Below are 12413 nucleotides of genomic sequence, written 5' to 3'. Positions count from 1 at the left end.
AACGTTTCTGCATTGCGTCATTTTTTTAGCGGGAGCGGACGAAAACAAGAAGAAGCAATTCGTTTTGCCTTAGTCGTAGCCGCAACCGAATTCTTTGCACCAGTAGGCAGCTGCACAAAGAACACGGCCTCCGAGATTGGACTGCTCGCGCCGCCCGATCTCGGAGGCTATGTTCTTCGTGCCCTTGTGGACACCAGCGTCGCAAGGTGGCCTCACTACTGCTGCAGCTTTCTCACTCCAATGTTATCGGTATTCCGCGTGCTGCAATGCGGTTCATAAGGACAGGCCTCAATAACAATTAATGTTTTTTCAATATTTGCATGCATGCGCAGTGGTTGTGATGGGCCACGTCAAATAAATACAGCCGTTCAGCAAAATGACCGCGTTTCACTCTGGCTCAACTTAGACCGTGTTTCGAAGGTATCTGTGACTGCACAGATCATCGCATAAGCCTATAATTTAGAAGATCTTAGTCTCTATGCCAAGTGTTCTATCAGCATCTGTGTTAGTCTGTTCACCAGAAATATTTAAACTTGCACTTTCAGTGTTGCACATTAACGTGACGATACCGATCGACGTGCGAAGTCGGTTTCTTGGGAGAACGTACCGTTTCGAAAAAAAAAAATCTTTCAAGTGATGATAGTATGTACTGACAAAAATTCTTCTAAACAGCGGCTGGCTGCTTCTGGCAATCAACTCAATAAACTGCACACAAGTGGATGACGCTGTTTACCACTGGGGATACACAAATAGATGTTTGTGTATTTGCAGAATTTCACCTATTCAAACCTAGATGACGCTACGAGTTTTTTTTTGGGGCAGGAAATGGAAGCATGAACGGAGCAACAAATGACCCCAGACATCTAGCAAAACAATGCTACGCATTAGAATGTCCCCAATAAAACGGCTGTTGAGGTATAGTCAATGCGGGAGGTGTTCGGGTTTTCCATAATAACTGCGTAGCCTCTGCATAAAACAGGTGCAGTACCTTCCTCAGCCATCTGAAGACAAAGGCTGCATCCCTTTGAGCGCCGCGTTAACGAGACGTGACTATGTTGATGATGATCATCAACTACAGCATGTACCCAAAGATCGACAAAATAAACAGAGCTCACTCAGACTCACTCATATGGGGAAACCCGCATGCCGACTCACCGAAATTCCACTCAGCCGTGCTCACTCATACTCCAACTCACCGATTGGTCGGAGCCTGAGCCAGTCGTCTCATGAGTGAGTTTGCCGGCCTATGGTTGTGAGTGAGCACATAGCGCTTTGCCTTTTCTTCGGCCCCAACACGTCGATACTTACACCACAATACTTGCGTAACTGCTCAAAATTCGGGTATAGTTACAACTATTTTTGATCGCGGAACAATGGACATCTTGCAGCGATACGGACACAACCTTGTATATTTGAGAGATGAGCCACATATGGTTTCCGGCTGCCACTACACCATTTGGCACCGTGCGACGGAGGCTTCACAGGTAAGTGAGAAGGTGAGGGAGAAACTTTATTAAAATGTTTGAGTTTTCAGAGGCTCTCAGTCCAGAGCCTCGCTGGTTAATTTCGTCAAAGACGGCTCAATAAAGTCAAACGCTTCAACTCCCAGTGTGGTTGCTTAAGTCAGCCACCTGGCATGACTTATTTAAGCGTCTTGATTATGCAGACAGAGCACGTAGGAATAATTTAGTGGTATTGGGCATTCCAGACGCTCACAACAAGACTAAAGACGTATCGGAAGAAATAATGTTGCGTAAGGTCTGCAAAGACAGACGTGGCATCGGCTTTAATTGCAATGAACGCATTCGCAGAATCGGCAGAAGACGCGATAACAAATTTAGGCTGGTTAGTCTTAAATTGACGGTTTGCAAAATAGTGAGCGCCATCTGGCGCACAACAGGCAAAGCTGCAGTGCTCTGCGTGCGAGAGTATGTGGTTAGAGAGCGAGTTTCGTTTCTCGGTTGCTGCATGGCATGCATCTGCAGCGGCAACCGCGTGCGTTCATGGCGTGAAAAATAATTGAAGACGCCGTCACTCCGTTCCAGTTTTCGTACATGTCATAGACCTCCGACTTCTCGAAGCATACCACTCAATCTGATCGCGTGTGGCAATATCTGCTTTCTATAACTACCACTATTCGCCAGGCTCATCGAGGCTCGGCACTGAAGGACGATTACGTTAACAATATCGTATATTCCGAGGCTGCTGATGCCAGCACGGGACTGATGTGAGCGAAATACACTCCTTCAACAAAGAGCGGAGAGCGCGTCGTCGAAACACGCTGTCGATGTGTCGCCGAGTGTCCACACTTGGTTTCGCAGACTGGCCGCGCGCAGCTACCACCGTGCAAGGTTTGCTTTTTGCTGCCGACACAGTATAGAGAGAACCAAGTCTCCATTCATTTAACTGCGGCCTAATCGTCCAGACGCTAAAATACTCACGAAAATAAGCACTTTATGGCCCGCTCCGTTTTCATTACAAGCGCCGTCGGCTGCTGCTTCGACAACCGGGAGCTAGGCCTGCCGGCTCGAGCGATCGGCGGCTGCCGACAACGTCAGCGCGCCGAGCGTGATGTTCCGCTTAGGAGAGTTTATCCTACTAATATGGCCCATCTGGAACAAAGCGAAGCTTCACGGAGCTAATTGACTTGTTACGACGGTCCTTTTTTCGCGCACGGCAAATACGGGAATGTCTCAAACGACGCGCAGTTCTCTCGACTGTATACGCACTAATTGCCATCGATGAAGACGGTAGGCCTCGCTCGCTGGCCGTGGGTGTCGCCGGTTACGAAGAAGCTTCTGCTGGGAATGAAACGCATAGTTTTCTGCGAGCTCTTCGACTCATGAATCAATATTAAAAGGCTATATAAGAAATACATTTGGCTATCTGTACACCATCGGCAGAAAAGAGCAAACCAGCTGAACTCCGTCGCACGGTGGTCGCTCCGCGCTGCCCGTCGGTCGCACCAACTGCCCTCGAAAGGTGTGTTTCGATCACTTCAGTGGCGTAGTACTAGGCGCTGATTGTCATATGAGGCGCACTTTCGACATAACTTCATAATATTTAGTATAATAACATGTCAGCGACAACTGAGTGACACCACGGCGCGTTCGCAAGCGCTGTCCGTCCTCGTCCAGCTTGAGTTTTCCCTGTTCCGGCGAAATGCGGCTGCGTTTAAGGGTATCTCGAAGTTTGCAGGCCGAAATAACCTCGCAGCGCTGGCAAATGACAATTCAGTAGCAGCAAATAGCGCGATGAGAACCGGCTCTGCGAGGAGCGAGCAAGTTGTGTGCTGTGATGGCATCTCCGGCCGTCGCTTATCCATGCTGCTTTCCTCGCCGGATAGCTCTTCTCGGACGGAAACCGAAATAAACTCGGACTCCGTTTGCTAGTGAAACACTTTGTGAACAATACGCAACACAACGAGCCGCCCTTTTCACGAAAATACCGCGATCATAACCACCACAAACCGTCGTCTCAAGGCGCGCTATAGCTGCGTTGGTTGTTCGTCTGCTTCTCGTACCTAACCATGTAGAGGGCGCTCGTGACAGCCGTGTTCACGCATGCGCAACTGTATTTTTGTAAACCGTCCATTGTACAACTACAACAAAAAGCTTCCCGTTTTAAGAACAGTTTTAAACAAAATGACTCAGGTGTGTCTGTGTCTCACGACTATTCTCAGGCGACGTTGCGCATAAGTAGCTTTAGCAACCCATAAGTTCTGTCCATCTTCCCGGCTATTTTATTTTTATTTATTTACTCTCATACCCACAGCGCCATTTAGGCATTACAGTGGGGGGGTTACATACATGAATGTAAGCAGCTTATGGCATCGAATAAACAGTATTATGCTATACAATACAATGAAAGAGAAAAAGAGAAAAAAAAACGCAAAAATGACATGACAAAAATGGTACATCAGGATATCAATGTACAGCACGCAGGAATCGGCATCATAGAATTAAGTAATAAAGCACTATATAATGATAGCAAACTCTGCAATTACTGCATACTGAAAAATAAAGAAGAAAATTTCAAAGAGCATTTGCAAAATGTTCATTATTAAGTATACTAACTACGGCAGCAGGCAGTCGATTCCATTCTAAAACGGTTTTGGGGAAAAAGGTGCTTTTGAAAAGTTCAGTTCTACAAGTGTATTCCCTAACCTTGAGCTCGTGATCTGTTCGTCTGGATATATAATGTGGCTGAAGAATATACTTATTACGGTCTATTCCGATTTGGCCATAAAATATATTGTGAAAAAGTTTCAAGCGTAATGTCTGCCTTCTCTTTTCTAAGGTGTCCCATTTTAATGTTTGTTTTGCGCTAGTAATACTAAGGTTTCTATAATACTATAAAGTTTAACTTGTCCTTGACAAACTTTTCATAAATGACAGCGTGTTCACGTGGGCCCAGGTGACGGACAGTAACACCCATTTGCGAATATCTGACCGCAAAGCGAAAGCTTCATTGTCAAAAAAAAAAAAATCTTGCACCCAGAACGTCTGACATTCGGAGACTGAACAATTCAACAAAAATTATGCAGAAACTCCAATGGAGTTGTCTAAATGCGCGTAAGAATTTTGTCACTTTCTCATTGCCACGCATACGACGCGACGCATGTTGTTTGCCGCGATTGACGAAGCAGTGGAGGGTCCATTAAAGGTATGCTTTATTGGGCTTTTAGTATGTTTTGGCTCTTTATACGACCAGAAGAAACCCTTATCAGCACTTATCGGTCGTTATCAACTTTCTTGTACTCCAGCGCTTATTGACCCTAATCAGCCGTTATCGGTCGTTATAAACCTTGTCGGACTCCATCCAAGCCTTTCAACCTTTATACATCGTTATCAACCTTAGGGGACATGATCTGACCATTATCAACCCTTGTTAGTCTTTATCAATATTATCGGAATTGACCAGACCTTTATCACCCCTTATCGGTCCTTATCAACATTATCATCCGACCTTTACAAGCCCTTATCGCTCTTTATCACTTTAACCATCTGCGTCGAACCATTATCACCCGCGATAACACCCATATAACACCTGATGACTCCTTATCAACTCATTGACTGGCCATGTATCTAAGTTGCGCGGCAATGAAGACAACGCGGTACATCGCATTCATATGGTTCAGATATATTCGCCCTGTGCCAGCGTGGTGGTTTAGCTCAGTCGCTTCAGCATGTAGAAACAGGCGGCAGTTTGTCGACCACGGCACGAAACAACCCCCTTTTTCCAACCAGGCTTTGACAGGAAGGATTGCCGAATGTAACTTAAAGAAAAAAGTTTTTATCCCTGGAGAAACGACCCCTCGACGGACACGCTTGACTACATCTAGGTAATAGCATTTCAACTAAGGCGCACGATAATGGAGAACTGGAAATAACGTGTCTGAGTGCAGCATATTTTTTTGTGCGGAAGGCAGTGAAAAAATAGGCCATACTAAAGCAAGCGTTTGGAAAGCCTTCAACAACCTCCTTCAAGGAGCCCCGAAGAGCCATTGGTGGATCTCTGACAGATGACCACGCAACCATTTCTGGAAGGTAATTGATTAATCGAAGTTTAACATGCTGAAACGATTGAACCCTGTTTTGTAGACTACGGATGCCGCGTTCTTCTGGAACATTATGCAAAGAAAGCTTTATAAAGATATAGATGTCACCCCATACACACTTCGCTTCCTACCTTTTAAGTATTGCTGTGACCCATCATATGACATGTTCAAGTTACTTGGCGCACGTAGCCTTTGGCGCAGTAGAATGCGCGACAGGCACGCTGAACTACCGGGGAGCACTCGGTCGTATATTTCGGGAATCTGCTGCTTACGTTCCGTTCGCCGTGCACAAGAAACACCACCGGACTAGGTAAATATCTTTATTGGACGCTTGCACGTGCTTGCCTGAGTTTTGAATGTGTTTTCAGCCACCTTAAATTTCTGTAACGCTTTCCTGATATGCTGAAAATTCTGCCCCGACGTAATATGCCGAAAACGAAAGCGAGTGCTTAGCGAGTGATCACTTCATTGAATCTGTAGTACAGTTCAGGGATGTCCATCGGGCACTCCCTGAACAACCAACATAAATTGACATGCTAGATAAACTTGCAGCATTGAAAGAAATTTTGATATGTCGTGCCAGCAAAATCCTTGTTGACATGTTTTTCCTTTTTCTGTATTGTTTGTGTATGTCAAAGCCGGCAATAAAAAAGAAGAGTGCTTAGCCCAGTGGATAAGGCCCTCGGCACCTAAGCGTGGGGTTACCGGTTCGAAACTCACCCAGCGCCGCTGTTTTTCATTTGGAATTTATTTCGTTCTTTTTTTTTCTTTACGGAACGCATCGTGTTACGCGGAAGAGACGGGCCGATTGACAGACTTCCTCGCTGAGTCACCTAAGAATGCTGACGCATTAAAAAAAGGTTTTTCATCTCCTTTGTTTAAATGAGCAAGGACTGTGCAGTAAAATAGATCAGTTTAAGCAAGCAATTGCTGTGGTGGCTTAGTGACTATGGTGTAGCACTGCTAAACAGGAGGTCGTGGGGTCAAATCCCTGCCGGGGCGACTGCATTTCGATAGGGGCGAAATGTAAAAACTCGCCCATGTTTGGCAACAATGCCATTGCAGGGCGCGGGACTACCACGCGATGAGTACCTGTGTCCTGCATTTGCATGGTTGTCCAAGTACCATGAAAGTACCTAATTCCTCACGATTAAGTGTGGTTGCTAGTGGCAGGAGGACGTATAAAACAAACCAGCATTTTAAGGAGTGAGAAGGTGCATAAGAAAAGCTGTCGGAAGAGCAAGAACCTCAGGAAAATTAATCCTATGCAGAAACGCTGCTGCACATGCGAGGGAAAAGCATTTTCCAACCAAAACACTCTTGACTACCGACTACAGCAGAACTAAGTGTTGTTGCCTCAAAACATGGCCTGTACCCATCAGGCGTATTGGCCACACTGTGCGCATTGAAAGGTGCACCCAAGAAAATATATGAAGCGGTGAAGGCCAACATTCAAAACGATGCATTAGGCAACTAACTTATAACAAATTCTGAGAGTAAAGTGCACCAGGGTAGGTTATCTTATGCAGAGCAGTAATCATTGACCCATGGCTCGTGCCTGATTCACCACCACTATCAGCCTATTCTTGGATGCGGACCCGTTTTCTGGCATCACTCAAGTTCCCCGACCACATCCAATCACCATCGCATTCCAATTATGGTGCGCCGAGGCGCGTCTACCACGTTACCGGACCCGTCAGACAGGTTGGCGACCCCCACGTAATGCACCGCCACGTCGAGCTATTGTCCCCCCTCCCCCCCCCCCCCCCCCTGCTTGACTCTTCCCGAATGTGCAAAGGGAGGCTGGCACAGTTCCAGGTAGTTGATCTTGGTCCCGAGCAAAGCTGTTTTGCAGTTCTGGAAGGTCATTTGAGAACAACCCGTCTCCTCCAGCTGAACGCTTCCAGGCGAGGAGGCGACGCCGGAGACAAGTCAACCCTCGGACAATGCAGCCCTTGTAGCGTCCACATTGGCCGAATGTGGCGGCACTTGCACGGGCGCCTACCATTAGAGGAAAATGATGACACCTGAGCTGGCTCGACGATTGGCCGAAAATGACGTGGCCCCGAGGGACCGAAGGTGTTAAAAGCGAAATACAGGGAGAGTAGTTTTTTTCGTTCTTCTTGCCACGGGCCGCAGCGTCCGATTTGCTGCCGGCCGTCGATGATTTTATGACTGCTCATTACTCTGTGTTATTACTGTAAATAATGTAAATAAACCTTCAGTTCTCAAAATCCTCCTCCACGTCGGCCAACTCCCGCACTCAGCGAGAAGATCTAATACTATGTTTAAGTCCACTGCAGGGCTCCCCCTCCGATTTCCAATTACCCCTTTCTTGCGCTAGCTGATTCCAACTTGCGCCTGCAAATGCCCTGATTTCATCACCTCAACTAGATTCCCGCCGTCGTAGATGGCGCTTCTCTTTCCTTGACACCGATTATGCAACTTTAATGCTCCTCCGGTTATCTACCCTACGCATTACATGGTCTGTCCACGTCTCATTTTTTTCTCTTAATGTCAGCTAGAATATCGGCTATCCCCGTCATCTTGCTGATACACACCGCTCTCTTCCTGTCTCTTAGTTACCCATATAGCATTTTTCTTTATCGCTCCTTGCATGGTTCTTAACTTGTTCTCGAGCTACTTTCTTAACCATCAAATTTTTGCCCCATATGTTAGCACCGACAGAATGCAACGACTGCGCACTTTTCTTCTCAATGACAGTGGTAACCTCCTAGTCGGGATTTGGTAATGCCTACTGTATGCACTCCAACCCATGTTTGTTCTTCTGTAAATTTCCTTCTCATGATCCTCATGATCAGGATCTCCTGTGAATTATTGACCTAGATTAACACACTCCTGTACAGACATTAGAGACTGACTGGCGATCCTGTTTTCTTGTTCCCTTGCCAGGCTATTGAACATTGCCTTTGTCTTCTGCTTATTGATCTTCAGCCTCACTCTTACACCTTCTTGCTTATGATCCTCAATTATTTGTTGTAATTTGTCCACTGCGTTGCTGAACAGGGCAATGTCATCTGCAAACCGAAGGTTGCTGAGATATTCGCCTTTCATCCTCACTCATAAGTTTTCGCAGTCTAATAGCATGAATAATTCTTCTATGCATGCAGTGCGTAGCATTGCAGAGCTTGTGTCTGGCTTGCCTGACCTCTTTCTTGATAGGTAACTATGTGCTTTTCTTGTTGAGAACCAAGGTAACTGTGGAATCTTTTTAGATATTTCTCAAGATATTCACGCGCGCTTCCTGTACTCCTTGATTACGCAATGCCTCTATCACTGCTGGTATCTCGATTGAATCAAATGTCTTTTCCTAATCTATGAAAGCCACATAGAGAGGTTGATGTACTGCGGAAATTTTTAGATTACCTCATTGATGACATGGATGTGATACCTGGTAGAATATTTCTTCCTGAAGACAGCCTGTTGTTTTCGTTGATTGATGTAAAGTGTTGCCCTGATTCTATTGGAAGTTATCTTGGCGAATATTTTATACACTACTGAAAGAAAGTTAATGGGCCTATAATTATTCAATTCTTGAACGTCTTGCTTCTTTTGATTAGCATAATGTTGGCCTTTTTCCAGCTCTTTAGTAAACTTGAAGTCCTGAGACATTGCGTGTGAAGAGCCGCAAGCTTTTCAAGCATGATATCTCCTCCATCTTTGATTAATTCGACTGTTGTTCTATCTTGTCCTGCCGCTTTTTCCTGAGACATGTCTTGTAAGGCCCTTCCAACTTCATCGCTAGGCACAGAAGGAGCCTCTGTACCCTGTTCATCGCTACTTCCAACGAAGGTTGCGTTTCTGCTCTGGCTGCTGTACATGTCAGCTGTATGCTGAGACATCTGCTCATAGTCCTGCGAGCACCCCTGTACCGGGCTTTGAGTGGACGTTAAAGAACTCCAGACCCGCCGTGGTTGCTTAGTGGCTAGAGTGTTCAGCTGCTAAGCACGAGGTCGCGGGATCGAATCCCGGCCACGGCGGCCGCATTTCCATGGGGGCGAAATACGAAAACACCTGTGTACTTAGATTTAGGCGCACGTTAAAGAACCCCAGGTGGTCGAAATTTCCGGAGTCCCGCACTACGGTGTGCCTCATAATAATAAAGTGTTTTTTTGCACGTAATACCCCATAATTTTTAAAGAATACCAGGAGGTCTAAATTATTCCGTTGTGCCCCATTACGGCGTGCCTCATCATCAAATCGTAGTTTTGGTACGTAAAACCGCAGAATTTAATTGAATTTGCTTAGTCCTGCGAGTCGAATGCGGCTTTCTAAATCAGGTATACGACACTTCGAAGAAAAGAGTGCTTCAACGCCCTTCACGATAACATCTAGCGAATCCCCTGCTCCTTTAGTGGATATTACGCCAGAGCGTGACCGCATGGACTGCTGAAAATAATTTTTTGTTCCGGAAAAACCTAACCAGTGGCAATCTTCTTTATGATTTACACAATAAACGAATGCAGTCCGTTTTTTTTCTTCATATTAAGCTGTTGCCACAGCTCGCGTAAATACAGCTGCATAGAATTCATAGTCCTTCCAATATTTCAGTGAATGATTATGCTCGATGCTTTTCCACGCTTTTCTTTGCCTCTAATCCTGACTACATGCTTCATTCCACCATGAGAAGTTTGACGACTTGCTGCCAGACATAACCGTAAACTCTGCGTGCTGAATAGCAGAACTTAAAGGCGATACCACTGAATCAGTCAGACTTCCGTTGCTCATCAGAATTAGTGACGATGATAACCCTGAATTTATAGCCAATTTTAAAGCTTCATTACTAACGAGCCGTCTTTGCCGTACAATAGGGGTCTGCCGTCAAAGCATAATTTCAAATGTAAGGGGAAAGTAATCGTTACTTGTTCCGTGGTCAAAGGTGTCCCAAGATGAAATAGATATCTTAGCAGAAGAGGAAGTGAAGTCTAGTACAGATGAGAATGCATCTTGAGAAGCAAAAAGCATCCTGCTCGTGGTATTTACATTTTTTTCCCTTTTTTCTGCCAAGACTTAAGATAATCAGAAGAAGAAAGCGTGGAACTGCTACGCCTATTATTTATGGTCCCAAGCCTCATGAGTCCGAATGTGTCGCTGGATCCCTCAGTTTCTATTGGCTGTGGACATTCACGCCTGAGCGTGGAAGTTTGATTCGTTCGAATGTTGCACAAGAATGCTGATTGAAGTGAGGGCAGCGGCAGCCGAGTGCGATACGAGGAGCCTGTTCAATTTGGCAGTTAACACCTCGGTTATAGCTTCAGAAAACGTGTTAAAAAGCCGCTCCATGACTATTGGGATTGCCTAGTCGATAGCTGCGGCTACTGCGGCCGAAATCGTGGCTTCTAAAGATGCGGATTGACGGGACGCAGCGACTGCGTAGCCGACATCGTGCTCTTTCATCGCTGCTGTTGTCTCCACACGGGAACAATGGCATTCCTCCGCAGTCTCAAGTACCTGAATCTCACGGCGTCGCGCGGGTTAGTTACTATCTATAGCAACATGTGTTCAATCGCACAAGCAATACCTTGGTGTATCTACGTCGCAGTGTCATGTGGAGTGACAGGTGCTACAATTACATTATCTCACTGAAAATATTCCGACATTATCACTGTGCCCATATCTCGTACAGTTTCGCCACTAAAGTGGTCTATGTGTCAAGGTCTCGACGCGGAACCAATGCGGACATGCCTTCACTTCAGACGACCGCGTTAAGCCGCCGAACGTGACAGTAACGCTTTCAGTTTGAACCCGACTATCATCATCATCATCATCATCATCATCATCATCATTTATCACCTATCACCAACTGGCCTGTTGGATCTGTAGGCAGAAACACCACCAGCCGGAGAGAGCATCTTCAAAAAGGCCTCAGGAGTGATATCGAAGGGTACTCCACGAACAATGCCCTTCACGCATGCGAGAGGTGGAGCTACAATAGCACGAACCGCGATCCTATCAATCACGTGCAATCAAGCAAATCAGTGAGGCACTAAACCGTGGACGACTGACACAAAATACCAGTCTTTCCAAACACCCCACATTCGAGATGTCAAGAAAGTGTTCGGTTATACCCCGCAGCTCCCCCAGGAAAATTTCGAATTCACTCAATCGAATAGATCCACCATCTGTATGAACGAGCGCCACAGGCCATGTGCTCACTCCGTTCCGAAGAAAACACTTCACGAGCACCGACTGAGTGGGGCGGCCAGCCGATCAGGTCGAGCTCTGGCCGAGACCGACAACTGGCATTCACGGTCCTTGAAAATAAAAAAAAAAGGAAACACACGCATAGAAGGAACGAAGTAGCAGGAGCACTTAAAATGCGGCCAATCCCCTCTCGGTGACTGGACAAGAGGATCACTTGGTTGTCTGGTCAAGCGGGAAAGTGCTGATGATAATGATGATGATGACTCGTTATTTAATTGCACAAACTCCCTGTGGAGGACAGGCGACGTACCGGGTGGTATTATGATAAAAGAGCAAGAGAAAATAATTATACAATCGGAGATGATAAAGAAACCGGTCATAAATGAAATAATACAGTGTATCAGGAAAGTGCCTTGGAGCGCTGCACTTCCCATTCAACAGCTTCGCATTTCCCATTGCCATAGAATCATCTACACTGTGAAGGATCGGTGGAAGAGAAGGCTACTGAGTGCAAATGGCAGACTCAAAGGGAGAAATTAAATCTGTTAATTAAATCTTGCTGGACAGTCAGATTACAGATTATCTTACAGATTTTCTCAAATGATCTTTGCTCGATATGCATCACTGTGAAAGGTCCGTAGTCCGCCTTATATGTAAAAAAAAATCGCTCTACAAAAATGAAAATAAA

The sequence above is a fragment of the Dermacentor albipictus genome, chromosome 1, assembly GCF_038994185.2.
Source record: "Dermacentor albipictus isolate Rhodes 1998 colony chromosome 1, USDA_Dalb.pri_finalv2, whole genome shotgun sequence".
Taxonomy (NCBI): Eukaryota; Metazoa; Arthropoda; class Arachnida; order Ixodida; family Ixodidae; genus Dermacentor; species Dermacentor albipictus.
The sequence above is the reverse complement of the archived record's forward strand: the minus strand, read 5'-3'. Positions refer to the sequence as shown.